Source organism: Schistocerca cancellata, unplaced genomic scaffold, assembly GCF_023864275.1.
Source record: "Schistocerca cancellata isolate TAMUIC-IGC-003103 unplaced genomic scaffold, iqSchCanc2.1 HiC_scaffold_373, whole genome shotgun sequence".
Classification (NCBI taxonomy): domain Eukaryota; kingdom Metazoa; phylum Arthropoda; class Insecta; order Orthoptera; family Acrididae; genus Schistocerca; species Schistocerca cancellata.
In genome coordinates this window covers 1-22,464 of record NW_026046391.1, presented here as the reverse complement: position 1 = coordinate 22,464, position 22,464 = coordinate 1, and the positions used below count along the sequence as shown (strand labels likewise).

At 55.0% G+C, this 22,464-nt stretch overlaps 67 non-coding genes across 67 annotated transcripts; all 67 read right to left on the bottom strand.

Annotated features, from left to right (window-relative positions):
• Positions 1 to 253: 253 nt before the first annotated feature.
• Positions 254 to 325, bottom strand: Trnae-cuc (transfer RNA glutamic acid (anticodon CUC)). Its single transcript has one exon. It is a non-coding gene; the product is annotated as a tRNA-Glu (tRNA).
• Positions 326 to 599: 274 nt separating this feature from the next.
• Positions 600 to 681, bottom strand: Trnal-cag (transfer RNA leucine (anticodon CAG)). Its single transcript has one exon. It is a non-coding gene; the product is annotated as a tRNA-Leu (tRNA).
• A 78-nt stretch (positions 682 to 759) lies between these two features.
• On the bottom strand, positions 760 to 841 carry Trnal-aag (transfer RNA leucine (anticodon AAG)). Its single transcript has one exon. It is a non-coding gene; the product is annotated as a tRNA-Leu (tRNA).
• Positions 842 to 1,129: 288 nt separating this feature from the next.
• Positions 1,130 to 1,201, bottom strand: Trnah-gug (transfer RNA histidin (anticodon GUG)). Its single transcript has one exon. It is a non-coding gene; the product is annotated as a tRNA-His (tRNA).
• Positions 1,202 to 1,583: 382 nt separating this feature from the next.
• On the bottom strand, positions 1,584 to 1,655 carry Trnae-cuc (transfer RNA glutamic acid (anticodon CUC)). The gene has a single exon. It is a non-coding gene; the product is annotated as a tRNA-Glu (tRNA).
• Positions 1,656 to 1,929: 274 nt separating this feature from the next.
• Positions 1,930 to 2,011, bottom strand: Trnal-cag (transfer RNA leucine (anticodon CAG)). The gene has a single exon. It is a non-coding gene; the product is annotated as a tRNA-Leu (tRNA).
• A 78-nt stretch (positions 2,012 to 2,089) lies between these two features.
• Positions 2,090 to 2,171, bottom strand: Trnal-aag (transfer RNA leucine (anticodon AAG)). The gene has a single exon. It is a non-coding gene; the product is annotated as a tRNA-Leu (tRNA).
• Positions 2,172 to 2,459: 288 nt separating this feature from the next.
• Trnah-gug (transfer RNA histidin (anticodon GUG)) lies at positions 2,460 to 2,531 on the bottom strand. Its single transcript has one exon. It is a non-coding gene; the product is annotated as a tRNA-His (tRNA).
• Positions 2,532 to 2,913: 382 nt separating this feature from the next.
• On the bottom strand, positions 2,914 to 2,985 carry Trnae-cuc (transfer RNA glutamic acid (anticodon CUC)). Its single transcript has one exon. It is a non-coding gene; the product is annotated as a tRNA-Glu (tRNA).
• A 274-nt stretch (positions 2,986 to 3,259) lies between these two features.
• Trnal-cag (transfer RNA leucine (anticodon CAG)) lies at positions 3,260 to 3,341 on the bottom strand. The gene has a single exon. It is a non-coding gene; the product is annotated as a tRNA-Leu (tRNA).
• Positions 3,342 to 3,419: 78 nt separating this feature from the next.
• On the bottom strand, positions 3,420 to 3,501 carry Trnal-aag (transfer RNA leucine (anticodon AAG)). Its single transcript has one exon. It is a non-coding gene; the product is annotated as a tRNA-Leu (tRNA).
• A 288-nt stretch (positions 3,502 to 3,789) lies between these two features.
• Positions 3,790 to 3,861, bottom strand: Trnah-gug (transfer RNA histidin (anticodon GUG)). Its single transcript has one exon. It is a non-coding gene; the product is annotated as a tRNA-His (tRNA).
• A 382-nt stretch (positions 3,862 to 4,243) lies between these two features.
• Trnae-cuc (transfer RNA glutamic acid (anticodon CUC)) lies at positions 4,244 to 4,315 on the bottom strand. Its single transcript has one exon. It is a non-coding gene; the product is annotated as a tRNA-Glu (tRNA).
• A 274-nt stretch (positions 4,316 to 4,589) lies between these two features.
• Positions 4,590 to 4,671, bottom strand: Trnal-cag (transfer RNA leucine (anticodon CAG)). The gene has a single exon. It is a non-coding gene; the product is annotated as a tRNA-Leu (tRNA).
• Positions 4,672 to 4,749: 78 nt separating this feature from the next.
• Positions 4,750 to 4,831, bottom strand: Trnal-aag (transfer RNA leucine (anticodon AAG)). The gene has a single exon. It is a non-coding gene; the product is annotated as a tRNA-Leu (tRNA).
• A 288-nt stretch (positions 4,832 to 5,119) lies between these two features.
• Positions 5,120 to 5,191, bottom strand: Trnah-gug (transfer RNA histidin (anticodon GUG)). Its single transcript has one exon. It is a non-coding gene; the product is annotated as a tRNA-His (tRNA).
• A 382-nt stretch (positions 5,192 to 5,573) lies between these two features.
• On the bottom strand, positions 5,574 to 5,645 carry Trnae-cuc (transfer RNA glutamic acid (anticodon CUC)). The gene has a single exon. It is a non-coding gene; the product is annotated as a tRNA-Glu (tRNA).
• A 274-nt stretch (positions 5,646 to 5,919) lies between these two features.
• Trnal-cag (transfer RNA leucine (anticodon CAG)) lies at positions 5,920 to 6,001 on the bottom strand. Its single transcript has one exon. It is a non-coding gene; the product is annotated as a tRNA-Leu (tRNA).
• A 78-nt stretch (positions 6,002 to 6,079) lies between these two features.
• On the bottom strand, positions 6,080 to 6,161 carry Trnal-aag (transfer RNA leucine (anticodon AAG)). The gene has a single exon. It is a non-coding gene; the product is annotated as a tRNA-Leu (tRNA).
• A 288-nt stretch (positions 6,162 to 6,449) lies between these two features.
• On the bottom strand, positions 6,450 to 6,521 carry Trnah-gug (transfer RNA histidin (anticodon GUG)). Its single transcript has one exon. It is a non-coding gene; the product is annotated as a tRNA-His (tRNA).
• Positions 6,522 to 6,903: 382 nt separating this feature from the next.
• Positions 6,904 to 6,975, bottom strand: Trnae-cuc (transfer RNA glutamic acid (anticodon CUC)). The gene has a single exon. It is a non-coding gene; the product is annotated as a tRNA-Glu (tRNA).
• Positions 6,976 to 7,249: 274 nt separating this feature from the next.
• On the bottom strand, positions 7,250 to 7,331 carry Trnal-cag (transfer RNA leucine (anticodon CAG)). The gene has a single exon. It is a non-coding gene; the product is annotated as a tRNA-Leu (tRNA).
• Positions 7,332 to 7,409: 78 nt separating this feature from the next.
• Positions 7,410 to 7,491, bottom strand: Trnal-aag (transfer RNA leucine (anticodon AAG)). Its single transcript has one exon. It is a non-coding gene; the product is annotated as a tRNA-Leu (tRNA).
• A 288-nt stretch (positions 7,492 to 7,779) lies between these two features.
• On the bottom strand, positions 7,780 to 7,851 carry Trnah-gug (transfer RNA histidin (anticodon GUG)). The gene has a single exon. It is a non-coding gene; the product is annotated as a tRNA-His (tRNA).
• Positions 7,852 to 8,233: 382 nt separating this feature from the next.
• Trnae-cuc (transfer RNA glutamic acid (anticodon CUC)) lies at positions 8,234 to 8,305 on the bottom strand. Its single transcript has one exon. It is a non-coding gene; the product is annotated as a tRNA-Glu (tRNA).
• A 274-nt stretch (positions 8,306 to 8,579) lies between these two features.
• Trnal-cag (transfer RNA leucine (anticodon CAG)) lies at positions 8,580 to 8,661 on the bottom strand. Its single transcript has one exon. It is a non-coding gene; the product is annotated as a tRNA-Leu (tRNA).
• A 78-nt stretch (positions 8,662 to 8,739) lies between these two features.
• Trnal-aag (transfer RNA leucine (anticodon AAG)) lies at positions 8,740 to 8,821 on the bottom strand. Its single transcript has one exon. It is a non-coding gene; the product is annotated as a tRNA-Leu (tRNA).
• A 288-nt stretch (positions 8,822 to 9,109) lies between these two features.
• Trnah-gug (transfer RNA histidin (anticodon GUG)) lies at positions 9,110 to 9,181 on the bottom strand. Its single transcript has one exon. It is a non-coding gene; the product is annotated as a tRNA-His (tRNA).
• A 382-nt stretch (positions 9,182 to 9,563) lies between these two features.
• On the bottom strand, positions 9,564 to 9,635 carry Trnae-cuc (transfer RNA glutamic acid (anticodon CUC)). Its single transcript has one exon. It is a non-coding gene; the product is annotated as a tRNA-Glu (tRNA).
• Positions 9,636 to 9,909: 274 nt separating this feature from the next.
• Positions 9,910 to 9,991, bottom strand: Trnal-cag (transfer RNA leucine (anticodon CAG)). Its single transcript has one exon. It is a non-coding gene; the product is annotated as a tRNA-Leu (tRNA).
• A 78-nt stretch (positions 9,992 to 10,069) lies between these two features.
• Positions 10,070 to 10,151, bottom strand: Trnal-aag (transfer RNA leucine (anticodon AAG)). The gene has a single exon. It is a non-coding gene; the product is annotated as a tRNA-Leu (tRNA).
• Positions 10,152 to 10,439: 288 nt separating this feature from the next.
• On the bottom strand, positions 10,440 to 10,511 carry Trnah-gug (transfer RNA histidin (anticodon GUG)). The gene has a single exon. It is a non-coding gene; the product is annotated as a tRNA-His (tRNA).
• A 382-nt stretch (positions 10,512 to 10,893) lies between these two features.
• On the bottom strand, positions 10,894 to 10,965 carry Trnae-cuc (transfer RNA glutamic acid (anticodon CUC)). Its single transcript has one exon. It is a non-coding gene; the product is annotated as a tRNA-Glu (tRNA).
• A 274-nt stretch (positions 10,966 to 11,239) lies between these two features.
• Trnal-cag (transfer RNA leucine (anticodon CAG)) lies at positions 11,240 to 11,321 on the bottom strand. Its single transcript has one exon. It is a non-coding gene; the product is annotated as a tRNA-Leu (tRNA).
• A 78-nt stretch (positions 11,322 to 11,399) lies between these two features.
• Trnal-aag (transfer RNA leucine (anticodon AAG)) lies at positions 11,400 to 11,481 on the bottom strand. Its single transcript has one exon. It is a non-coding gene; the product is annotated as a tRNA-Leu (tRNA).
• A 288-nt stretch (positions 11,482 to 11,769) lies between these two features.
• Trnah-gug (transfer RNA histidin (anticodon GUG)) lies at positions 11,770 to 11,841 on the bottom strand. The gene has a single exon. It is a non-coding gene; the product is annotated as a tRNA-His (tRNA).
• Positions 11,842 to 12,223: 382 nt separating this feature from the next.
• Positions 12,224 to 12,295, bottom strand: Trnae-cuc (transfer RNA glutamic acid (anticodon CUC)). The gene has a single exon. It is a non-coding gene; the product is annotated as a tRNA-Glu (tRNA).
• A 274-nt stretch (positions 12,296 to 12,569) lies between these two features.
• Trnal-cag (transfer RNA leucine (anticodon CAG)) lies at positions 12,570 to 12,651 on the bottom strand. The gene has a single exon. It is a non-coding gene; the product is annotated as a tRNA-Leu (tRNA).
• Positions 12,652 to 12,729: 78 nt separating this feature from the next.
• On the bottom strand, positions 12,730 to 12,811 carry Trnal-aag (transfer RNA leucine (anticodon AAG)). The gene has a single exon. It is a non-coding gene; the product is annotated as a tRNA-Leu (tRNA).
• Positions 12,812 to 13,099: 288 nt separating this feature from the next.
• Trnah-gug (transfer RNA histidin (anticodon GUG)) lies at positions 13,100 to 13,171 on the bottom strand. The gene has a single exon. It is a non-coding gene; the product is annotated as a tRNA-His (tRNA).
• Positions 13,172 to 13,553: 382 nt separating this feature from the next.
• Trnae-cuc (transfer RNA glutamic acid (anticodon CUC)) lies at positions 13,554 to 13,625 on the bottom strand. Its single transcript has one exon. It is a non-coding gene; the product is annotated as a tRNA-Glu (tRNA).
• A 274-nt stretch (positions 13,626 to 13,899) lies between these two features.
• On the bottom strand, positions 13,900 to 13,981 carry Trnal-cag (transfer RNA leucine (anticodon CAG)). Its single transcript has one exon. It is a non-coding gene; the product is annotated as a tRNA-Leu (tRNA).
• Positions 13,982 to 14,059: 78 nt separating this feature from the next.
• On the bottom strand, positions 14,060 to 14,141 carry Trnal-aag (transfer RNA leucine (anticodon AAG)). Its single transcript has one exon. It is a non-coding gene; the product is annotated as a tRNA-Leu (tRNA).
• Positions 14,142 to 14,429: 288 nt separating this feature from the next.
• Positions 14,430 to 14,501, bottom strand: Trnah-gug (transfer RNA histidin (anticodon GUG)). Its single transcript has one exon. It is a non-coding gene; the product is annotated as a tRNA-His (tRNA).
• A 382-nt stretch (positions 14,502 to 14,883) lies between these two features.
• On the bottom strand, positions 14,884 to 14,955 carry Trnae-cuc (transfer RNA glutamic acid (anticodon CUC)). Its single transcript has one exon. It is a non-coding gene; the product is annotated as a tRNA-Glu (tRNA).
• Positions 14,956 to 15,229: 274 nt separating this feature from the next.
• Trnal-cag (transfer RNA leucine (anticodon CAG)) lies at positions 15,230 to 15,311 on the bottom strand. The gene has a single exon. It is a non-coding gene; the product is annotated as a tRNA-Leu (tRNA).
• Positions 15,312 to 15,389: 78 nt separating this feature from the next.
• Trnal-aag (transfer RNA leucine (anticodon AAG)) lies at positions 15,390 to 15,471 on the bottom strand. The gene has a single exon. It is a non-coding gene; the product is annotated as a tRNA-Leu (tRNA).
• Positions 15,472 to 15,759: 288 nt separating this feature from the next.
• Positions 15,760 to 15,831, bottom strand: Trnah-gug (transfer RNA histidin (anticodon GUG)). Its single transcript has one exon. It is a non-coding gene; the product is annotated as a tRNA-His (tRNA).
• A 382-nt stretch (positions 15,832 to 16,213) lies between these two features.
• Positions 16,214 to 16,285, bottom strand: Trnae-cuc (transfer RNA glutamic acid (anticodon CUC)). Its single transcript has one exon. It is a non-coding gene; the product is annotated as a tRNA-Glu (tRNA).
• A 274-nt stretch (positions 16,286 to 16,559) lies between these two features.
• On the bottom strand, positions 16,560 to 16,641 carry Trnal-cag (transfer RNA leucine (anticodon CAG)). Its single transcript has one exon. It is a non-coding gene; the product is annotated as a tRNA-Leu (tRNA).
• Positions 16,642 to 16,719: 78 nt separating this feature from the next.
• On the bottom strand, positions 16,720 to 16,801 carry Trnal-aag (transfer RNA leucine (anticodon AAG)). Its single transcript has one exon. It is a non-coding gene; the product is annotated as a tRNA-Leu (tRNA).
• Positions 16,802 to 17,089: 288 nt separating this feature from the next.
• Positions 17,090 to 17,161, bottom strand: Trnah-gug (transfer RNA histidin (anticodon GUG)). The gene has a single exon. It is a non-coding gene; the product is annotated as a tRNA-His (tRNA).
• Positions 17,162 to 17,543: 382 nt separating this feature from the next.
• On the bottom strand, positions 17,544 to 17,615 carry Trnae-cuc (transfer RNA glutamic acid (anticodon CUC)). Its single transcript has one exon. It is a non-coding gene; the product is annotated as a tRNA-Glu (tRNA).
• A 274-nt stretch (positions 17,616 to 17,889) lies between these two features.
• On the bottom strand, positions 17,890 to 17,971 carry Trnal-cag (transfer RNA leucine (anticodon CAG)). The gene has a single exon. It is a non-coding gene; the product is annotated as a tRNA-Leu (tRNA).
• A 78-nt stretch (positions 17,972 to 18,049) lies between these two features.
• Trnal-aag (transfer RNA leucine (anticodon AAG)) lies at positions 18,050 to 18,131 on the bottom strand. The gene has a single exon. It is a non-coding gene; the product is annotated as a tRNA-Leu (tRNA).
• A 288-nt stretch (positions 18,132 to 18,419) lies between these two features.
• On the bottom strand, positions 18,420 to 18,491 carry Trnah-gug (transfer RNA histidin (anticodon GUG)). The gene has a single exon. It is a non-coding gene; the product is annotated as a tRNA-His (tRNA).
• A 382-nt stretch (positions 18,492 to 18,873) lies between these two features.
• Positions 18,874 to 18,945, bottom strand: Trnae-cuc (transfer RNA glutamic acid (anticodon CUC)). Its single transcript has one exon. It is a non-coding gene; the product is annotated as a tRNA-Glu (tRNA).
• Positions 18,946 to 19,219: 274 nt separating this feature from the next.
• Positions 19,220 to 19,301, bottom strand: Trnal-cag (transfer RNA leucine (anticodon CAG)). The gene has a single exon. It is a non-coding gene; the product is annotated as a tRNA-Leu (tRNA).
• Positions 19,302 to 19,379: 78 nt separating this feature from the next.
• Positions 19,380 to 19,461, bottom strand: Trnal-aag (transfer RNA leucine (anticodon AAG)). The gene has a single exon. It is a non-coding gene; the product is annotated as a tRNA-Leu (tRNA).
• Positions 19,462 to 19,749: 288 nt separating this feature from the next.
• Positions 19,750 to 19,821, bottom strand: Trnah-gug (transfer RNA histidin (anticodon GUG)). The gene has a single exon. It is a non-coding gene; the product is annotated as a tRNA-His (tRNA).
• A 382-nt stretch (positions 19,822 to 20,203) lies between these two features.
• Trnae-cuc (transfer RNA glutamic acid (anticodon CUC)) lies at positions 20,204 to 20,275 on the bottom strand. The gene has a single exon. It is a non-coding gene; the product is annotated as a tRNA-Glu (tRNA).
• Positions 20,276 to 20,549: 274 nt separating this feature from the next.
• Positions 20,550 to 20,631, bottom strand: Trnal-cag (transfer RNA leucine (anticodon CAG)). Its single transcript has one exon. It is a non-coding gene; the product is annotated as a tRNA-Leu (tRNA).
• Positions 20,632 to 20,709: 78 nt separating this feature from the next.
• On the bottom strand, positions 20,710 to 20,791 carry Trnal-aag (transfer RNA leucine (anticodon AAG)). The gene has a single exon. It is a non-coding gene; the product is annotated as a tRNA-Leu (tRNA).
• Positions 20,792 to 21,079: 288 nt separating this feature from the next.
• Positions 21,080 to 21,151, bottom strand: Trnah-gug (transfer RNA histidin (anticodon GUG)). The gene has a single exon. It is a non-coding gene; the product is annotated as a tRNA-His (tRNA).
• Positions 21,152 to 21,533: 382 nt separating this feature from the next.
• On the bottom strand, positions 21,534 to 21,605 carry Trnae-cuc (transfer RNA glutamic acid (anticodon CUC)). Its single transcript has one exon. It is a non-coding gene; the product is annotated as a tRNA-Glu (tRNA).
• A 274-nt stretch (positions 21,606 to 21,879) lies between these two features.
• Positions 21,880 to 21,961, bottom strand: Trnal-cag (transfer RNA leucine (anticodon CAG)). The gene has a single exon. It is a non-coding gene; the product is annotated as a tRNA-Leu (tRNA).
• Positions 21,962 to 22,039: 78 nt separating this feature from the next.
• On the bottom strand, positions 22,040 to 22,121 carry Trnal-aag (transfer RNA leucine (anticodon AAG)). Its single transcript has one exon. It is a non-coding gene; the product is annotated as a tRNA-Leu (tRNA).
• Between the last annotated feature and the right edge of the window lie 343 nt (positions 22,122 to 22,464).

The window sequence follows — 22,464 nt, the reverse complement described above, 5'->3', positions numbered from 1 at the left end:
CGAACGTGTCTGCGCTGTTAGGACACCAAGCAGTGTGGTTAGCTGCATTCAACCCCCGTGGCAATGTCTTGCAGTCCTCCAAGTCTGTTGACCACAGGTATGTGCGTCGATAAGAGGTGGACAGATGTCGCATCGCTCTCGCCGTCACTTGTCACGCCGAATCGTACTTAACGTAGTTTTCTGCAAGCGTCAGCGGAGCGTCAGTCGAGCTAAGTCGGGCCAAGTCGCATAAGAGGAGCAACAAAATGCGCATTTCCGGTACCGGGAATCGAACCCGGGCCTCCTGGGTGAGAGCCAGGTATCCTAGCCACTAGACCACACCGGACAACGGCACAAGGGCTCCTCCAGCGAACACAGCAAGCTGTACGCACGCTACTTAACGACAACTGTAAACATAGACGCTCCCACTTTGTACAACGGCATGCTCGGGACACGTTTCGTGGAGACGAACGCCAGCCATCATGACACCAAACTGCGCCTGTGAATCATGTCGTTGCACCGCGCACTGTGCTGCGACAATTTAAGAAAGAGACGCTCACGGCTTGCTGCGCTGTTTCGTCGCGGGTAGTCAGTGCTCCGGCTTTCGAGACAGAAAACATTGGCAGCGGTGGGATTCGAACCCACGCCTCCGAGGAGACTGGTGCCTGAAACCAGCGCCTTAGACCGCTCGGCCACGCTACCGACGCCGCACGGCGGTCAGAGGAGCTGCGTTCTACCCCACGAGAAAACACCGCAATGGCACAAAAAACGAGAAAAAATTGGCAGCGGTGGGATTCGAACCCACGCCTCCGAAGAGACTGGTGCCTTAAACCAGCGCCTTAGACCGCTCGGCCACGCTACCTGTGCCAGTGTTCTTCGCTTTTGTAGAAACAGTCCACGACACAGCTTCCTGTTCTGCTGCGACTGGCTGCTCATCCATTGCACCTCAAACAAATGCCTTCTTCGAATAGAGATTCACTACACAGGCAGCTGCCCGCGTTCTGGTGCGGCGGCATTACGTGTTGATAATGAATTGGTAGTGCCACCTGCAGCCTGCGGAACATGAGTGAAAAATCAAGAGGGCACCGTGTTTTCAAACACTGAGTCACAATCGTCACTGCAGCGACAGCAAGGCAAAAAGTTTAAAAATTGCCGTGACCAGGATTCGAACCTGGGTTATTGCGGCCACAACGCAATGTCCTAACCACTAGACGATCACGGCCACGGAAGCACCGCCGACAGCAGTTCTCGCGACTGCAAGTGGCGATGAACAGCAAAGCTCGGCCCACACACCACTGCGTCTCCCCACAGCTGTGTCAGACGCGATCTCCATTATATGTACACTGGCAAACGAACGTGTCTGCGCTGTTAGGACACCAAGCAGTGTGGTTAGCTGCATTCAACCCCCGTGGCAATGTCTTGCAGTCCTCCAAGTCTGTTGACCACAGGTATGTGCGTCGATAAGAGGTGGACAGATGTCGCATCGCTCTCGCCGTCACTTGTCACGCCGAATCGTACTTAACGTAGTTTTCTGCAAGCGTCAGCGGAGCGTCAGTCGAGCTAAGTCGGGCCAAGTCGCATAAGAGGAGCAACAAAATGCGCATTTCCGGTACCGGGAATCGAACCCGGGCCTCCTGGGTGAGAGCCAGGTATCCTAGCCACTAGACCACACCGGACAACGGCACAAGGGCTCCTCCAGCGAACACAGCAAGCTGTACGCACGCTACTTAACGACAACTGTAAACATAGACGCTCCCACTTTGTACAACGGCATGCTCGGGACACGTTTCGTGGAGACGAACGCCAGCCATCATGACACCAAACTGCGCCTGTGAATCATGTCGTTGCACCGCGCACTGTGCTGCGACAATTTAAGAAAGAGACGCTCACGGCTTGCTGCGCTGTTTCGTCGCGGGTAGTCAGTGCTCCGGCTTTCGAGACAGAAAACATTGGCAGCGGTGGGATTCGAACCCACGCCTCCGAGGAGACTGGTGCCTGAAACCAGCGCCTTAGACCGCTCGGCCACGCTACCGACGCCGCACGGCGGTCAGAGGAGCTGCGTTCTACCCCACGAGAAAACACCGCAATGGCACAAAAAACGAGAAAAAATTGGCAGCGGTGGGATTCGAACCCACGCCTCCGAAGAGACTGGTGCCTTAAACCAGCGCCTTAGACCGCTCGGCCACGCTACCTGTGCCAGTGTTCTTCGCTTTTGTAGAAACAGTCCACGACACAGCTTCCTGTTCTGCTGCGACTGGCTGCTCATCCATTGCACCTCAAACAAATGCCTTCTTCGAATAGAGATTCACTACACAGGCAGCTGCCCGCGTTCTGGTGCGGCGGCATTACGTGTTGATAATGAATTGGTAGTGCCACCTGCAGCCTGCGGAACATGAGTGAAAAATCAAGAGGGCACCGTGTTTTCAAACACTGAGTCACAATCGTCACTGCAGCGACAGCAAGGCAAAAAGTTTAAAAATTGCCGTGACCAGGATTCGAACCTGGGTTATTGCGGCCACAACGCAATGTCCTAACCACTAGACGATCACGGCCACGGAAGCACCGCCGACAGCAGTTCTCGCGACTGCAAGTGGCGATGAACAGCAAAGCTCGGCCCACACACCACTGCGTCTCCCCACAGCTGTGTCAGACGCGATCTCCATTATATGTACACTGGCAAACGAACGTGTCTGCGCTGTTAGGACACCAAGCAGTGTGGTTAGCTGCATTCAACCCCCGTGGCAATGTCTTGCAGTCCTCCAAGTCTGTTGACCACAGGTATGTGCGTCGATAAGAGGTGGACAGATGTCGCATCGCTCTCGCCGTCACTTGTCACGCCGAATCGTACTTAACGTAGTTTTCTGCAAGCGTCAGCGGAGCGTCAGTCGAGCTAAGTCGGGCCAAGTCGCATAAGAGGAGCAACAAAATGCGCATTTCCGGTACCGGGAATCGAACCCGGGCCTCCTGGGTGAGAGCCAGGTATCCTAGCCACTAGACCACACCGGACAACGGCACAAGGGCTCCTCCAGCGAACACAGCAAGCTGTACGCACGCTACTTAACGACAACTGTAAACATAGACGCTCCCACTTTGTACAACGGCATGCTCGGGACACGTTTCGTGGAGACGAACGCCAGCCATCATGACACCAAACTGCGCCTGTGAATCATGTCGTTGCACCGCGCACTGTGCTGCGACAATTTAAGAAAGAGACGCTCACGGCTTGCTGCGCTGTTTCGTCGCGGGTAGTCAGTGCTCCGGCTTTCGAGACAGAAAACATTGGCAGCGGTGGGATTCGAACCCACGCCTCCGAGGAGACTGGTGCCTGAAACCAGCGCCTTAGACCGCTCGGCCACGCTACCGACGCCGCACGGCGGTCAGAGGAGCTGCGTTCTACCCCACGAGAAAACACCGCAATGGCACAAAAAACGAGAAAAAATTGGCAGCGGTGGGATTCGAACCCACGCCTCCGAAGAGACTGGTGCCTTAAACCAGCGCCTTAGACCGCTCGGCCACGCTACCTGTGCCAGTGTTCTTCGCTTTTGTAGAAACAGTCCACGACACAGCTTCCTGTTCTGCTGCGACTGGCTGCTCATCCATTGCACCTCAAACAAATGCCTTCTTCGAATAGAGATTCACTACACAGGCAGCTGCCCGCGTTCTGGTGCGGCGGCATTACGTGTTGATAATGAATTGGTAGTGCCACCTGCAGCCTGCGGAACATGAGTGAAAAATCAAGAGGGCACCGTGTTTTCAAACACTGAGTCACAATCGTCACTGCAGCGACAGCAAGGCAAAAAGTTTAAAAATTGCCGTGACCAGGATTCGAACCTGGGTTATTGCGGCCACAACGCAATGTCCTAACCACTAGACGATCACGGCCACGGAAGCACCGCCGACAGCAGTTCTCGCGACTGCAAGTGGCGATGAACAGCAAAGCTCGGCCCACACACCACTGCGTCTCCCCACAGCTGTGTCAGACGCGATCTCCATTATATGTACACTGGCAAACGAACGTGTCTGCGCTGTTAGGACACCAAGCAGTGTGGTTAGCTGCATTCAACCCCCGTGGCAATGTCTTGCAGTCCTCCAAGTCTGTTGACCACAGGTATGTGCGTCGATAAGAGGTGGACAGATGTCGCATCGCTCTCGCCGTCACTTGTCACGCCGAATCGTACTTAACGTAGTTTTCTGCAAGCGTCAGCGGAGCGTCAGTCGAGCTAAGTCGGGCCAAGTCGCATAAGAGGAGCAACAAAATGCGCATTTCCGGTACCGGGAATCGAACCCGGGCCTCCTGGGTGAGAGCCAGGTATCCTAGCCACTAGACCACACCTGACAACGGCACAAGGGCTCCTCCAGCGAACACAGCAAGCTGTACGCACGCTACTTAACGACAACTGTAAACATAGACGCTCCCACTTTGTACAACGGCATGCTCGGGACACGTTTCGTGGAGACGAACGCCAGCCATCATGACACCAAACTGCGCCTGTGAATCATGTCGTTGCACCGCGCACTGTGCTGCGACAATTTAAGAAAGAGACGCTCACGGCTTGCTGCGCTGTTTCGTCGCGGGTAGTCAGTGCTCCGGCTTTCGAGACAGAAAACATTGGCAGCGGTGGGATTCGAACCCACGCCTCCGAGGAGACTGGTGCCTGAAACCAGCGCCTTAGACCGCTCGGCCACGCTACCGACGCCGCACGGCGGTCAGAGGAGCTGCGTTCTACCCCACGAGAAAACACCGCAATGGCACAAAAAACGAGAAAAAATTGGCAGCGGTGGGATTCGAACCCACGCCTCCGAAGAGACTGGTGCCTTAAACCAGCGCCTTAGACCGCTCGGCCACGCTACCTGTGCCAGTGTTCTTCGCTTTTGTAGAAACAGTCCACGACACAGCTTCCTGTTCTGCTGCGACTGGCTGCTCATCCATTGCACCTCAAACAAATGCCTTCTTCGAATAGAGATTCACTACACAGGCAGCTGCCCGCGTTCTGGTGCGGCGGCATTACGTGTTGATAATGAATTGGTAGTGCCACCTGCAGCCTGCGGAACATGAGTGAAAAATCAAGAGGGCACCGTGTTTTCAAACACTGAGTCACAATCGTCACTGCAGCGACAGCAAGGCAAAAAGTTTAAAAATTGCCGTGACCAGGATTCGAACCTGGGTTATTGCGGCCACAACGCAATGTCCTAACCACTAGACGATCACGGCCACGGAAGCACCGCCGACAGCAGTTCTCGCGACTGCAAGTGGCGATGAACAGCAAAGCTCGGCCCACACACCACTGCGTCTCCCCACAGCTGTGTCAGACGCGATCTCCATTATATGTACACTGGCAAACGAACGTGTCTGCGCTGTTAGGACACCAAGCAGTGTGGTTAGCTGCATTCAACCCCCGTGGCAATGTCTTGCAGTCCTCCAAGTCTGTTGACCACAGGTATGTGCGTCGATAAGAGGTGGACAGATGTCGCATCGCTCTCGCCGTCACTTGTCACGCCGAATCGTACTTAACGTAGTTTTCTGCAAGCGTCAGCGGAGCGTCAGTCGAGCTAAGTCGGGCCAAGTCGCATAAGAGGAGCAACAAAATGCGCATTTCCGGTACCGGGAATCGAACCCGGGCCTCCTGGGTGAGAGCCAGGTATCCTAGCCACTAGACCACACCTGACAACGGCACAAGGGCTCCTCCAGCGAACACAGCAAGCTGTACGCACGCTACTTAACGACAACTGTAAACATAGACGCTCCCACTTTGTACAACGGCATGCTCGGGACACGTTTCGTGGAGACGAACGCCAGCCATCATGACACCAAACTGCGCCTGTGAATCATGTCGTTGCACCGCGCACTGTGCTGCGACAATTTAAGAAAGAGACGCTCACGGCTTGCTGCGCTGTTTCGTCGCGGGTAGTCAGTGCTCCGGCTTTCGAGACAGAAAACATTGGCAGCGGTGGGATTCGAACCCACGCCTCCGAGGAGACTGGTGCCTGAAACCAGCGCCTTAGACCGCTCGGCCACGCTACCGACGCCGCACGGCGGTCAGAGGAGCTGCGTTCTACCCCACGAGAAAACACCGCAATGGCACAAAAAACGAGAAAAAATTGGCAGCGGTGGGATTCGAACCCACGCCTCCGAAGAGACTGGTGCCTTAAACCAGCGCCTTAGACCGCTCGGCCACGCTACCTGTGCCAGTGTTCTTCGCTTTTGTAGAAACAGTCCACGACACAGCTTCCTGTTCTGCTGCGACTGGCTGCTCATCCATTGCACCTCAAACAAATGCCTTCTTCGAATAGAGATTCACTACACAGGCAGCTGCCCGCGTTCTGGTGCGGCGGCATTACGTGTTGATAATGAATTGGTAGTGCCACCTGCAGCCTGCGGAACATGAGTGAAAAATCAAGAGGGCACCGTGTTTTCAAACACTGAGTCACAATCGTCACTGCAGCGACAGCAAGGCAAAAAGTTTAAAAATTGCCGTGACCAGGATTCGAACCTGGGTTATTGCGGCCACAACGCAATGTCCTAACCACTAGACGATCACGGCCACGGAAGCACCGCCGACAGCAGTTCTCGCGACTGCAAGTGGCGATGAACAGCAAAGCTCGGCCCACACACCACTGCGTCTCCCCACAGCTGTGTCAGACGCGATCTCCATTATATGTACACTGGCAAACGAACGTGTCTGCGCTGTTAGGACACCAAGCAGTGTGGTTAGCTGCATTCAACCCCCGTGGCAATGTCTTGCAGTCCTCCAAGTCTGTTGACCACAGGTATGTGCGTCGATAAGAGGTGGACAGATGTCGCATCGCTCTCGCCGTCACTTGTCACGCCGAATCGTACTTAACGTAGTTTTCTGCAAGCGTCAGCGGAGCGTCAGTCGAGCTAAGTCGGGCCAAGTCGCATAAGAGGAGCAACAAAATGCGCATTTCCGGTACCGGGAATCGAACCCGGGCCTCCTGGGTGAGAGCCAGGTATCCTAGCCACTAGACCACACCGGACAACGGCACAAGGGCTCCTCCAGCGAACACAGCAAGCTGTACGCACGCTACTTAACGACAACTGTAAACATAGACGCTCCCACTTTGTACAACGGCATGCTCGGGACACGTTTCGTGGAGACGAACGCCAGCCATCATGACACCAAACTGCGCCTGTGAATCATGTCGTTGCACCGCGCACTGTGCTGCGACAATTTAAGAAAGAGACGCTCACGGCTTGCTGCGCTGTTTCGTCGCGGGTAGTCAGTGCTCCGGCTTTCGAGACAGAAAACATTGGCAGCGGTGGGATTCGAACCCACGCCTCCGAGGAGACTGGTGCCTGAAACCAGCGCCTTAGACCGCTCGGCCACGCTACCGACGCCGCACGGCGGTCAGAGGAGCTGCGTTCTACCCCACGAGAAAACACCGCAATGGCACAAAAAACGAGAAAAAATTGGCAGCGGTGGGATTCGAACCCACGCCTCCGAAGAGACTGGTGCCTTAAACCAGCGCCTTAGACCGCTCGGCCACGCTACCTGTGCCAGTGTTCTTCGCTTTTGTAGAAACAGTCCACGACACAGCTTCCTGTTCTGCTGCGACTGGCTGCTCATCCATTGCACCTCAAACAAATGCCTTCTTCGAATAGAGATTCACTACACAGGCAGCTGCCCGCGTTCTGGTGCGGCGGCATTACGTGTTGATAATGAATTGGTAGTGCCACCTGCAGCCTGCGGAACATGAGTGAAAAATCAAGAGGGCACCGTGTTTTCAAACACTGAGTCACAATCGTCACTGCAGCGACAGCAAGGCAAAAAGTTTAAAAATTGCCGTGACCAGGATTCGAACCTGGGTTATTGCGGCCACAACGCAATGTCCTAACCACTAGACGATCACGGCCACGGAAGCACCGCCGACAGCAGTTCTCGCGACTGCAAGTGGCGATGAACAGCAAAGCTCGGCCCACACACCACTGCGTCTCCCCACAGCTGTGTCAGACGCGATCTCCATTATATGTACACTGGCAAACGAACGTGTCTGCGCTGTTAGGACACCAAGCAGTGTGGTTAGCTGCATTCAACCCCCGTGGCAATGTCTTGCAGTCCTCCAAGTCTGTTGACCACAGGTATGTGCGTCGATAAGAGGTGGACAGATGTCGCATCGCTCTCGCCGTCACTTGTCACGCCGAATCGTACTTAACGTAGTTTTCTGCAAGCGTCAGCGGAGCGTCAGTCGAGCTAAGTCGGGCCAAGTCGCATAAGAGGAGCAACAAAATGCGCATTTCCGGTACCGGGAATCGAACCCGGGCCTCCTGGGTGAGAGCCAGGTATCCTAGCCACTAGACCACACCGGACAACGGCACAAGGGCTCCTCCAGCGAACACAGCAAGCTGTACGCACGCTACTTAACGACAACTGTAAACATAGACGCTCCCACTTTGTACAACGGCATGCTCGGGACACGTTTCGTGGAGACGAACGCCAGCCATCATGACACCAAACTGCGCCTGTGAATCATGTCGTTGCACCGCGCACTGTGCTGCGACAATTTAAGAAAGAGACGCTCACGGCTTGCTGCGCTGTTTCGTCGCGGGTAGTCAGTGCTCCGGCTTTCGAGACAGAAAACATTGGCAGCGGTGGGATTCGAACCCACGCCTCCGAGGAGACTGGTGCCTGAAACCAGCGCCTTAGACCGCTCGGCCACGCTACCGACGCCGCACGGCGGTCAGAGGAGCTGCGTTCTACCCCACGAGAAAACACCGCAATGGCACAAAAAACGAGAAAAAATTGGCAGCGGTGGGATTCGAACCCACGCCTCCGAAGAGACTGGTGCCTTAAACCAGCGCCTTAGACCGCTCGGCCACGCTACCTGTGCCAGTGTTCTTCGCTTTTGTAGAAACAGTCCACGACACAGCTTCCTGTTCTGCTGCGACTGGCTGCTCATCCATTGCACCTCAAACAAATGCCTTCTTCGAATAGAGATTCACTACACAGGCAGCTGCCCGCGTTCTGGTGCGGCGGCATTACGTGTTGATAATGAATTGGTAGTGCCACCTGCAGCCTGCGGAACATGAGTGAAAAATCAAGAGGGCACCGTGTTTTCAAACACTGAGTCACAATCGTCACTGCAGCGACAGCAAGGCAAAAAGTTTAAAAATTGCCGTGACCAGGATTCGAACCTGGGTTATTGCGGCCACAACGCAATGTCCTAACCACTAGACGATCACGGCCACGGAAGCACCGCCGACAGCAGTTCTCGCGACTGCAAGTGGCGATGAACAGCAAAGCTCGGCCCACACACCACTGCGTCTCCCCACAGCTGTGTCAGACGCGATCTCCATTATATGTACACTGGCAAACGAACGTGTCTGCGCTGTTAGGACACCAAGCAGTGTGGTTAGCTGCATTCAACCCCCGTGGCAATGTCTTGCAGTCCTCCAAGTCTGTTGACCACAGGTATGTGCGTCGATAAGAGGTGGACAGATGTCGCATCGCTCTCGCCGTCACTTGTCACGCCGAATCGTACTTAACGTAGTTTTCTGCAAGCGTCAGCGGAGCGTCAGTCGAGCTAAGTCGGGCCAAGTCGCATAAGAGGAGCAACAAAATGCGCATTTCCGGTACCGGGAATCGAACCCAGGCCTCCTGGGTGAGAGCCAGGTATCCTAGCCACTAGACCACACCGGACAACGGCACAAGGGCTCCTCCAGCGAACACAGCAAGCTGTACGCACGCTACTTAACGACAACTGTAAACATAGACGCTCCCACTTTGTACAACGGCATGCTCGGGACACGTTTCGTGGAGACGAACGCCAGCCATCATGACACCAAACTGCGCCTGTGAATCATGTCGTTGCACCGCGCACTGTGCTGCGACAATTTAAGAAAGAGACGCTCACGGCTTGCTGCGCTGTTTCGTCGCGGGTAGTCAGTGCTCCGGCTTTCGAGACAGAAAACATTGGCAGCGGTGGGATTCGAACCCACGCCTCCGAGGAGACTGGTGCCTGAAACCAGCGCCTTAGACCGCTCGGCCACGCTACCGACGCCGCACGGCGGTCAGAGGAGCTGCGTTCTACCCCACGAGAAAACACCGCAATGGCACAAAAAACGAGAAAAAATTGGCAGCGGTGGGATTCGAACCCACGCCTCCGAAGAGACTGGTGCCTTAAACCAGCGCCTTAGACCGCTCGGCCACGCTACCTGTGCCAGTGTTCTTCGCTTTTGTAGAAACAGTCCACGACACAGCTTCCTGTTCTGCTGCGACTGGCTGCTCATCCATTGCACCTCAAACAAATGCCTTCTTCGAATAGAGATTCACTACACAGGCAGCTGCCCGCGTTCTGGTGCGGCGGCATTACGTGTTGATAATGAATTGGTAGTGCCACCTGCAGCCTGCGGAACATGAGTGAAAAATCAAGAGGGCACCGTGTTTTCAAACACTGAGTCACAATCGTCACTGCAGCGACAGCAAGGCAAAAAGTTTAAAAATTGCCGTGACCAGGATTCGAACCTGGGTTATTGCGGCCACAACGCAATGTCCTAACCACTAGACGATCACGGCCACGGAAGCACCGCCGACAGCAGTTCTCGCGACTGCAAGTGGCGATGAACAGCAAAGCTCGGCCCACACACCACTGCGTCTCCCCACAGCTGTGTCAGACGCGATCTCCATTATATGTACACTGGCAAACGAACGTGTCTGCGCTGTTAGGACACCAAGCAGTGTGGTTAGCTGCATTCAACCCCCGTGGCAATGTCTTGCAGTCCTCCAAGTCTGTTGACCACAGGTATGTGCGTCGATAAGAGGTGGACAGATGTCGCATCGCTCTCGCCGTCACTTGTCACGCCGAATCGTACTTAACGTAGTTTTCTGCAAGCGTCAGCGGAGCGTCAGTCGAGCTAAGTCGGGCCAAGTCGCATAAGAGGAGCAACAAAATGCGCATTTCCGGTACCGGGAATCGAACCCGGGCCTCCTGGGTGAGAGCCAGGTATCCTAGCCACTAGACCACACCGGACAACGGCACAAGGGCTCCTCCAGCGAACACAGCAAGCTGTACGCACGCTACTTAACGACAACTGTAAACATAGACGCTCCCACTTTGTACAACGGCATGCTCGGGACACGTTTCGTGGAGACGAACGCCAGCCATCATGACACCAAACTGCGCCTGTGAATCATGTCGTTGCACCGCGCACTGTGCTGCGACAATTTAAGAAAGAGACGCTCACGGCTTGCTGCGCTGTTTCGTCGCGGGTAGTCAGTGCTCCGGCTTTCGAGACAGAAAACATTGGCAGCGGTGGGATTCGAACCCACGCCTCCGAGGAGACTGGTGCCTGAAACCAGCGCCTTAGACCGCTCGGCCACGCTACCGACGCCGCACGGCGGTCAGAGGAGCTGCGTTCTACCCCACGAGAAAACACCGCAATGGCACAAAAAACGAGAAAAAATTGGCAGCGGTGGGATTCGAACCCACGCCTCCGAAGAGACTGGTGCCTTAAACCAGCGCCTTAGACCGCTCGGCCACGCTACCTGTGCCAGTGTTCTTCGCTTTTGTAGAAACAGTCCACGACACAGCTTCCTGTTCTGCTGCGACTGGCTGCTCATCCATTGCACCTCAAACAAATGCCTTCTTCGAATAGAGATTCACTACACAGGCAGCTGCCCGCGTTCTGGTGCGGCGGCATTACGTGTTGATAATGAATTGGTAGTGCCACCTGCAGCCTGCGGAACATGAGTGAAAAATCAAGAGGGCACCGTGTTTTCAAACACTGAGTCACAATCGTCACTGCAGCGACAGCAAGGCAAAAAGTTTAAAAATTGCCGTGACCAGGATTCGAACCTGGGTTATTGCGGCCACAACGCAATGTCCTAACCACTAGACGATCACGGCCACGGAAGCACCGCCGACAGCAGTTCTCGCGACTGCAAGTGGCGATGAACAGCAAAGCTCGGCCCACACACCACTGCGTCTCCCCACAGCTGTGTCAGACGCGATCTCCATTATATGTACACTGGCAAACGAACGTGTCTACGCTGTTAGGACACCAAGCAGTGTGGTTAGCTGCATTCAACCCCCGTGGCAATGTCTTGCAGTCCTCCAAGTCTGTTGACCACAGGTATGTGCGTCGATAAGAGGTGGACAGATGTCGCATCGCTCTCGCCGTCACTTGTCACGCCGAATCGTACTTAACGTAGTTTTCTGCAAGCGTCAGCGGAGCGTCAGTCGAGCTAAGTCGGGCCAAGTCGCATAAGAGGAGCAACAAAATGCGCATTTCCGGTACCGGGAATCGAACCCGGGCCTCCTGGGTGAGAGCCAGGTATCCTAGCCACTAGACCACACCGGACAACGGCACAAGGGCTCCTCCAGCGAACACAGCAAGCTGTACGCACGCTACTTAACGACAACTGTAAACATAGACGCTCCCACTTTGTACAACGGCATGCTCGGGACACGTTTCGTGGAGACGAACGCCAGCCATCATGACACCAAACTGCGCCTGTGAATCATGTCGTTGCACCGCGCACTGTGCTGCGACAATTTAAGAAAGAGACGCTCACGGCTTGCTGCGCTGTTTCGTCGCGGGTAGTCAGTGCTCCGGCTTTCGAGACAGAAAACATTGGCAGCGGTGGGATTCGAACCCACGCCTCCGAGGAGACTGGTGCCTGAAACCAGCGCCTTAGACCGCTCGGCCACGCTACCGACGCCGCACGGCGGTCAGAGGAGCTGCGTTCTACCCCACGAGAAAACACCGCAATGGCACAAAAAACGAGAAAAAATTGGCAGCGGTGGGATTCGAACCCACGCCTCCGAAGAGACTGGTGCCTTAAACCAGCGCCTTAGACCGCTCGGCCACGCTACCTGTGCCAGTGTTCTTCGCTTTTGTAGAAACAGTCCACGACACAGCTTCCTGTTCTGCTGCGACTGGCTGCTCATCCATTGCACCTCAAACAAATGCCTTCTTCGAATAGAGATTCACTACACAGGCAGCTGCCCGCGTTCTGGTGCGGCGGCATTACGTGTTGATAATGAATTGGTAGTGCCACCTGCAGCCTGCGGAACATGAGTGAAAAATCAAGAGGGCACCGTGTTTTCAAACACTGAGTCACAATCGTCACTGCAGCGACAGCAAGGCAAAAAGTTTAAAAATTGCCGTGACCAGGATTCGAACCTGGGTTATTGCGGCCACAACGCAATGTCCTAACCACTAGACGATCACGGCCACGGAAGCACCGCCGACAGCAGTTCTCGCGACTGCAAGTGGCGATGAACAGCAAAGCTCGGCCCACACACCACTGCGTCTCCCCACAGCTGTGTCAGACGCGATCTCCATTATATGTACACTGGCAAACGAACGTGTCTGCGCTGTTAGGACACCAAGCAGTGTGGTTAGCTGCATTCAACCCCCGTGGCAATGTCTTGCAGTCCTCCAAGTCTGTTGACCACAGGTATGTGCGTCGATAAGAGGTGGACAGATGTCGCATCGCTCTCGCCGTCACTTGTCACGCCGAATCGTACTTAACGTAGTTTTCTGCAAGCGTCAGCGGAGCGTCAGTCGAGCTAAGTCGGGCCAAGTCGCATAAGAGGAGCAACAAAATGCGCATTTCCGGTACCGGGAATCGAACCCGGGCCTCCTGGGTGAGAGCCAGGTATCCTAGCCACTAGACCACACCGGACAACGGCACAAGGGCTCCTCCAGCGAACACAGCAAGCTGTACGCACGCTACTTAACGACAACTGTAAACATAGACGCTCCCACTTTGTACAACGGCATGCTCGGGACACGTTTCGTGGAGACGAACGCCAGCCATCATGACACCAAACTGCGCCTGTGAATCATGTCGTTGCACCGCGCACTGTGCTGCGACAATTTAAGAAAGAGACGCTCACGGCTTGCTGCGCTGTTTCGTCGCGGGTAGTCAGTGCTCCGGCTTTCGAGACAGAAAACATTGGCAGCGGTGGGATTCGAACCCACGCCTCCGAGGAGACTGGTGCCTGAAACCAGCGCCTTAGACCGCTCGGCCACGCTACCGACGCCGCACGGCGGTCAGAGGAGCTGCGTTCTACCCCACGAGAAAACACCGCAATGGCACAAAAAACGAGAAAAAATTGGCAGCGGTGGGATTCGAACCCACGCCTCCGAAGAGACTGGTGCCTTAAACCAGCGCCTTAGACCGCTCGGCCACGCTACCTGTGCCAGTGTTCTTCGCTTTTGTAGAAACAGTCCACGACACAGCTTCCTGTTCTGCTGCGACTGGCTGCTCATCCATTGCACCTCAAACAAATGCCTTCTTCGAATAGAGATTCACTACACAGGCAGCTGCCCGCGTTCTGGTGCGGCGGCATTACGTGTTGATAATGAATTGGTAGTGCCACCTGCAGCCTGCGGAACATGAGTGAAAAATCAAGAGGGCACCGTGTTTTCAAACACTGAGTCACAATCGTCACTGCAGCGACAGCAAGGCAAAAAGTTTAAAAATTGCCGTGACCAGGATTCGAACCTGGGTTATTGCGGCCACAACGCAATGTCCTAACCACTAGACGATCACGGCCACGGAAGCACCGCCGACAGCAGTTCTCGCGACTGCAAGTGGCGATGAACAGCAAAGCTCGGCCCACACACCACTGCGTCTCCCCACAGCTGTGTCAGACGCGATCTCCATTATATGTACACTGGCAAACGAACGTGTCTACGCTGTTAGGACACCAAGCAGTGTGGTTAGCTGCATTCAACCCCCGTGGCAATGTCTTGCAGTCCTCCAAGTCTGTTGACCACAGGTATGTGCGTCGATAAGAGGTGGACAGATGTCGCATCGCTCTCGCCGTCACTTGTCACGCCGAATCGTACTTAACGTAGTTTTCTGCAAGCGTCAGCGGAGCGTCAGTCGAGCTAAGTCGGGCCAAGTCGCATAAGAGGAGCAACAAAATGCGCATTTCCGGTACCGGGAATCGAACCCGGGCCTCCTGGGTGAGAGCCAGGTATCCTAGCCACTAGACCACACCGGACAACGGCACAAGGGCTCCTCCAGCGAACACAGCAAGCTGTACGCACGCTACTTAACGACAACTGTAAACATAGACGCTCCCACTTTGTACAACGGCATGCTCGGGACACGTTTCGTGGAGACGAACGCCAGCCATCATGACACCAAACTGCGCCTGTGAATCATGTCGTTGCACCGCGCACTGTGCTGCGACAATTTAAGAAAGAGACGCTCACGGCTTGCTGCGCTGTTTCGTCGCGGGTAGTCAGTGCTCCGGCTTTCGAGACAGAAAACATTGGCAGCGGTGGGATTCGAACCCACGCCTCCGAGGAGACTGGTGCCTGAAACCAGCGCCTTAGACCGCTCGGCCACGCTACCGACGCCGCACGGCGGTCAGAGGAGCTGCGTTCTACCCCACGAGAAAACACCGCAATGGCACAAAAAACGAGAAAAAATTGGCAGCGGTGGGATTCGAACCCACGCCTCCGAAGAGACTGGTGCCTTAAACCAGCGCCTTAGACCGCTCGGCCACGCTACCTGTGCCAGTGTTCTTCGCTTTTGTAGAAACAGTCCACGACACAGCTTCCTGTTCTGCTGCGACTGGCTGCTCATCCATTGCACCTCAAACAAATGCCTTCTTCGAATAGAGATTCACTACACAGGCAGCTGCCCGCGTTCTGGTGCGGCGGCATTACGTGTTGATAATGAATTGGTAGTGCCACCTGCAGCCTGCGGAACATGAGTGAAAAATCAAGAGGGCACCGTGTTTTCAAACACTGAGTCACAATCGTCACTGCAGCGACAGCAAGGCAAAAAGTTTAAAAATTGCCGTGACCAGGATTCGAACCTGGGTTATTGCGGCCACAACGCAATGTCCTAACCACTAGACGATCACGGCCACGGAAGCACCGCCGACAGCAGTTCTCGCGACTGCAAGTGGCGATGAACAGCAAAGCTCGGCCCACACACCACTGCGTCTCCCCACAGCTGTGTCAGACGCGATCTCCATTATATGTACACTGGCAAACGAACGTGTCTGCGCTGTTAGGACACCAAGCAGTGTGGTTAGCTGCATTCAACCCCCGTGGCAATGTCTTGCAGTCCTCCAAGTCTGTTGACCACAGGTATGTGCGTCGATAAGAGGTGGACAGATGTCGCATCGCTCTCGCCGTCACTTGTCACGCCGAATCGTACTTAACGTAGTTTTCTGCAAGCGTCAGCGGAGCGTCAGTCGAGCTAAGTCGGGCCAAGTCGCATAAGAGGAGCAACAAAATGCGCATTTCCGGTACCGGGAATCGAACCCGGGCCTCCTGGGTGAGAGCCAGGTATCCTAGCCACTAGACCACACCGGACAACGGCACAAGGGCTCCTCCAGCGAACACAGCAAGCTGTACGCACGCTACTTAACGACAACTGTAAACATAGACGCTCCCACTTTGTACAACGGCATGCTCGGGACACGTTTCGTGGAGACGAACGCCAGCCATCATGACACCAAACTGCGCCTGTGAATCATGTCGTTGCACCGCGCACTGTGCTGCGACAATTTAAGAAAGAGACGCTCACGGCTTGCTGCGCTGTTTCGTCGCGGGTAGTCAGTGCTCCGGCTTTCGAGACAGAAAACATTGGCAGCGGTGGGATTCGAACCCACGCCTCCGAGGAGACTGGTGCCTGAAACCAGCGCCTTAGACCGCTCGGCCACGCTACCGACGCCGCACGGCGGTCAGAGGAGCTGCGTTCTACCCCACGAGAAAACACCGCAATGGCACAAAAAACGAGAAAAAATTGGCAGCGGTGGGATTCGAACCCACGCCTCCGAAGAGACTGGTGCCTTAAACCAGCGCCTTAGACCGCTCGGCCACGCTACCTGTGCCAGTGTTCTTCGCTTTTGTAGAAACAGTCCACGACACAGCTTCCTGTTCTGCTGCGACTGGCTGCTCATCCATTGCACCTCAAACAAATGCCTTCTTCGAATAGAGATTCACTACACAGGCAGCTGCCCGCGTTCTGGTGCGGCGGCATTACGTGTTGATAATGAATTGGTAGTGCCACCTGCAGCCTGCGGAACATGAGTGAAAAATCAAGAGGGCACCGTGTTTTCAAACACTGAGTCACAATCGTCACTGCAGCGACAGCAAGGCAAAAAGTTTAAAAATTGCCGTGACCAGGATTCGAACCTGGGTTATTGCGGCCACAACGCAATGTCCTAACCACTAGACGATCACGGCCACGGAAGCACCGCCGACAGCAGTTCTCGCGACTGCAAGTGGCGATGAACAGCAAAGCTCGGCCCACACACCACTGCGTCTCCCCACAGCTGTGTCAGACGCGATCTCCATTATATGTACACTGGCAAACGAACGTGTCTGCGCTGTTAGGACACCAAGCAGTGTGGTTAGCTGCATTCAACCCCCGTGGCAATGTCTTGCAGTCCTCCAAGTCTGTTGACCACAGGTATGTGCGTCGATAAGAGGTGGACAGATGTCGCATCGCTCTCGCCGTCACTTGTCACGCCGAATCGTACTTAACGTAGTTTTCTGCAAGCGTCAGCGGAGCGTCAGTCGAGCTAAGTCGGGCCAAGTCGCATAAGAGGAGCAACAAAATGCGCATTTCCGGTACCGGGAATCGAACCCGGGCCTCCTGGGTGAGAGCCAGGTATCCTAGCCACTAGACCACACCGGACAACGGCACAAGGGCTCCTCCAGCGAACACAGCAAGCTGTACGCACGCTACTTAACGACAACTGTAAACATAGACGCTCCCACTTTGTACAACGGCATGCTCGGGACACGTTTCGTGGAGACGAACGCCAGCCATCATGACACCAAACTGCGCCTGTGAATCATGTCGTTGCACCGCGCACTGTGCTGCGACAATTTAAGAAAGAGACGCTCACGGCTTGCTGCGCTGTTTCGTCGCGGGTAGTCAGTGCTCCGGCTTTCGAGACAGAAAACATTGGCAGCGGTGGGATTCGAACCCACGCCTCCGAGGAGACTGGTGCCTGAAACCAGCGCCTTAGACCGCTCGGCCACGCTACCGACGCCGCACGGCGGTCAGAGGAGCTGCGTTCTACCCCACGAGAAAACACCGCAATGGCACAAAAAACGAGAAAAAATTGGCAGCGGTGGGATTCGAACCCACGCCTCCGAAGAGACTGGTGCCTTAAACCAGCGCCTTAGACCGCTCGGCCACGCTACCTGTGCCAGTGTTCTTCGCTTTTGTAGAAACAGTCCACGACACAGCTTCCTGTTCTGCTGCGACTGGCTGCTCATCCATTGCACCTCAAACAAATGCCTTCTTCGAATAGAGATTCACTACACAGGCAGCTGCCCGCGTTCTGGTGCGGCGGCATTACGTGTTGATAATGAATTGGTAGTGCCACCTGCAGCCTGCGGAACATGAGTGAAAAATCAAGAGGGCACCGTGTTTTCAAACACTGAGTCACAATCGTCACTGCAGCGACAGCAAGGCAAAAAGTTTAAAAATTGCCGTGACCAGGATTCGAACCTGGGTTATTGCGGCCACAACGCAATGTCCTAACCACTAGACGATCACGGCCACGGAAGCACCGCCGACAGCAGTTCTCGCGACTGCAAGTGGCGATGAACAGCAAAGCTCGGCCCACACACCACTGCGTCTCCCCACAGCTGTGTCAGACGCGATCTCCATTATATGTACACTGGCAAACGAACGTGTCTGCGCTGTTAGGACACCAAGCAGTGTGGTTAGCTGCATTCAACCCCCGTGGCAATGTCTTGCAGTCCTCCAAGTCTGTTGACCACAGGTATGTGCGTCGATAAGAGGTGGACAGATGTCGCATCGCTCTCGCCGTCACTTGTCACGCCGAATCGTACTTAACGTAGTTTTCTGCAAGCGTCAGCGGAGCGTCAGTCGAGCTAAGTCGGGCCAAGTCGCATAAGAGGAGCAACAAAATGCGCATTTCCGGTACCGGGAATCGAACCCGGGCCTCCTGGGTGAGAGCCAGGTATCCTAGCCACTAGACCACACCGGACAACGGCACAAGGGCTCCTCCAGCGAACACAGCAAGCTGTACGCACGCTACTTAACGACAACTGTAAACATAGACGCTCCCACTTTGTACAACGGCATGCTCGGGACACGTTTCGTGGAGACGAACGCCAGCCATCATGACACCAAACTGCGCCTGTGAATCATGTCGTTGCACCGCGCACTGTGCTGCGACAATTTAAGAAAGAGACGCTCACGGCTTGCTGCGCTGTTTCGTCGCGGGTAGTCAGTGCTCCGGCTTTCGAGACAGAAAACATTGGCAGCGGTGGGATTCGAACCCACGCCTCCGAGGAGACTGGTGCCTGAAACCAGCGCCTTAGACCGCTCGGCCACGCTACCGACGCCGCACGGCGGTCAGAGGAGCTGCGTTCTACCCCACGAGAAAACACCGCAATGGCACAAAAAACGAGAAAAAATTGGCAGCGGTGGGATTCGAACCCACGCCTCCGAAGAGACTGGTGCCTTAAACCAGCGCCTTAGACCGCTCGGCCACGCTACCTGTGCCAGTGTTCTTCGCTTTTGTAGAAACAGTCCACGACACAGCTTCCTGTTCTGCTGCGACTGGCTGCTCATCCATTGCACCTCAAACAAATGCCTTCTTCGAATAGAGATTCACTACACAGGCAGCTGCCCGCGTTCTGGTGCGGCGGCATTACGTGTTGATAATGAATTGGTAGTGCCACCTGCAGCCTGCGGAACATGAGTGAAAAATCAAGAGGGCACCGTGTTTTCAAACACTGAGTCACAATCGTCACTGCAGCGACAGCAAGGCAAAAAGTTTAAAAATTGCCGTGACCAGGATTCGAACCTGGGTTATTGCGGCCACAACGCAATGTCCTAACCACTAGACGATCACGGCCACGGAAGCACCGCCGACAGCAGTTCTCGCGACTGCAAGTGGCGATGAACAGCAAAGCTCGGCCCACACACCACTGCGTCTCCCCACAGCTGTGTCAGACGCGATCTCCATTATATGTACACTGGCAAACGAACGTGTCTGCGCTGTTAGGACACCAAGCAGTGTGGTTAGCTGCATTCAACCCCCGTGGCAATGTCTTGCAGTCCTCCAAGTCTGTTGACCACAGGTATGTGCGTCGATAAGAGGTGGACAGATGTCGCATCGCTCTCGCCGTCACTTGTCACGCCGAATCGTACTTAACGTAGTTTTCTGCAAGCGTCAGCGGAGCGTCAGTCGAGCTAAGTCGGGCCAAGTCGCATAAGAGGAGCAACAAAATGCGCATTTCCGGTACCGGGAATCGAACCCGGGCCTCCTGGGTGAGAGCCAGGTATCCTAGCCACTAGACCACACCGGACAACGGCACAAGGGCTCCTCCAGCGAACACAGCAAGCTGTACGCACGCTACTTAACGACAACTGTAAACATAGACGCTCCCACTTTGTACAACGGCATGCTCGGGACACGTTTCGTGGAGACGAACGCCAGCCATCATGACACCAAACTGCGCCTGTGAATCATGTCGTTGCACCGCGCACTGTGCTGCGACAATTTAAGAAAGAGACGCTCACGGCTTGCTGCGCTGTTTCGTCGCGGGTAGTCAGTGCTCCGGCTTTCGAGACAGAAAACATTGGCAGCGGTGGGATTCGAACCCACGCCTCCGAGGAGACTGGTGCCTGAAACCAGCGCCTTAGACCGCTCGGCCACGCTACCGACGCCGCACGGCGGTCAGAGGAGCTGCGTTCTACCCCACGAGAAAACACCGCAATGGCACAAAAAACGAGAAAAAATTGGCAGCGGTGGGATTCGAACCCACGCCTCCGAAGAGACTGGTGCCTTAAACCAGCGCCTTAGACCGCTCGGCCACGCTACCTGTGCCAGTGTTCTTCGCTTTTGTAGAAACAGTCCACGACACAGCTTCCTGTTCTGCTGCGACTGGCTGCTCATCCATTGCACCTCAAACAAATGCCTTCTTCGAATAGAGATTCACTACACAGGCAGCTGCCCGCGTTCTGGTGCGGCGGCATTACGTGTTGATAATGAATTGGTAGTGCCACCTGCAGCCTGCGGAACATGAGTGAAAAATCAAGAGGGCACCGTGTTTTCAAACACTGAGTCACAATCGTCACTGCAGCGACAGCAAGGCAAAAAGTTTAAAAATTGCCGTGACCAGGATTCGAACCTGGGTTATTGCGGCCACAACGCAATGTCCTAACCACTAGACGATCACGGCCACGGAAGCACCGCCGACAGCAGTTCTCGCGACTGCAAGTGGCGATGAACAGCAAAGCTCGGCCCACACACCACTGCGTCTCCCCACAGCTGTGTCAGACGCGATCTCCATTATATGTACACTGGCAAACGAACGTGTCTGCGCTGTTAGGACACCAAGCAGTGTGGTTAGCTGCATTCAACCCCCGTGGCAATGTCTTGCAGTCCTCCAAGTCTGTTGACCACAGGTATGTGCGTCGATAAGAGGTGGACAGATGTCGCATCGCTCTCGCCGTCACTTGTCACGCCGAATCGTACTTAACGTAGTTTTCTGCAAGCGTCAGCGGAGCGTCAGTCGAGCTAAGTCGGGCCAAGTCGCATAAGAGGAGCAACAAAATGCGCATTTCCGGTACCGGGAATCGAACCCGGGCCTCCTGGGTGAGAGCCAGGTATCCTAGCCACTAGACCACACCTGACAACGGCACAAGGGCTCCTCCAGCGAACACAGCAAGCTGTACGCACGCTACTTAACGACAACTGTAAACATAGACGCTCCCACTTTGTACAACGGCATGCTCGGGACACGTTTCGTGGAGACGAACGCCAGCCATCATGACACCAAACTGCGCCTGTGAATCATGTCGTTGCACCGCGCACTGTGCTGCGACAATTTAAGAAAGAGACGCTCACGGCTTGCTGCGCTGTTTCGTCGCGGGTAGTCAGTGCTCCGGCTTTCGAGACAGAAAACATTGGCAGCGGTGGGATTCGAACCCACGCCTCCGAGGAGACTGGTGCCTGAAACCAGCGCCTTAGACCGCTCGGCCACGCTACCGACGCCGCACGGCGGTCAGAGGAGCTGCGTTCTACCCCACGAGAAAACACCGCAATGGCACAAAAAACGAGAAAAAATTGGCAGCGGTGGGATTCGAACCCACGCCTCCGAAGAGACTGGTGCCTTAAACCAGCGCCTTAGACCGCTCGGCCACGCTACCTGTGCCAGTGTTCTTCGCTTTTGTAGAAACTAGAAACAGTCCACGACACAGCTTCCTGTTCTGCTGCGACTGGCTGCTCATCCATTGGCACCTCAAACAAATGCCCTCTTCGAATAGAGATTCACTACACAGGCAGCTGCCCGCGTTCTGGTGCGGCGGCATTACGTGTTGATAATGAATTGGTAGTGCCACCTGCAGCCTGCGGAACATGAGTGAAAAATCAAGAGGGCACCGTGTTTTTCAAACACTGAGTCACAATCGTCACTGCAGCGACAGCAAGGCAAAAAGTTTAAAAATTGCCGTGACCAGGATTCGAACCTGGGTTATTGCGGCCACAACGCAA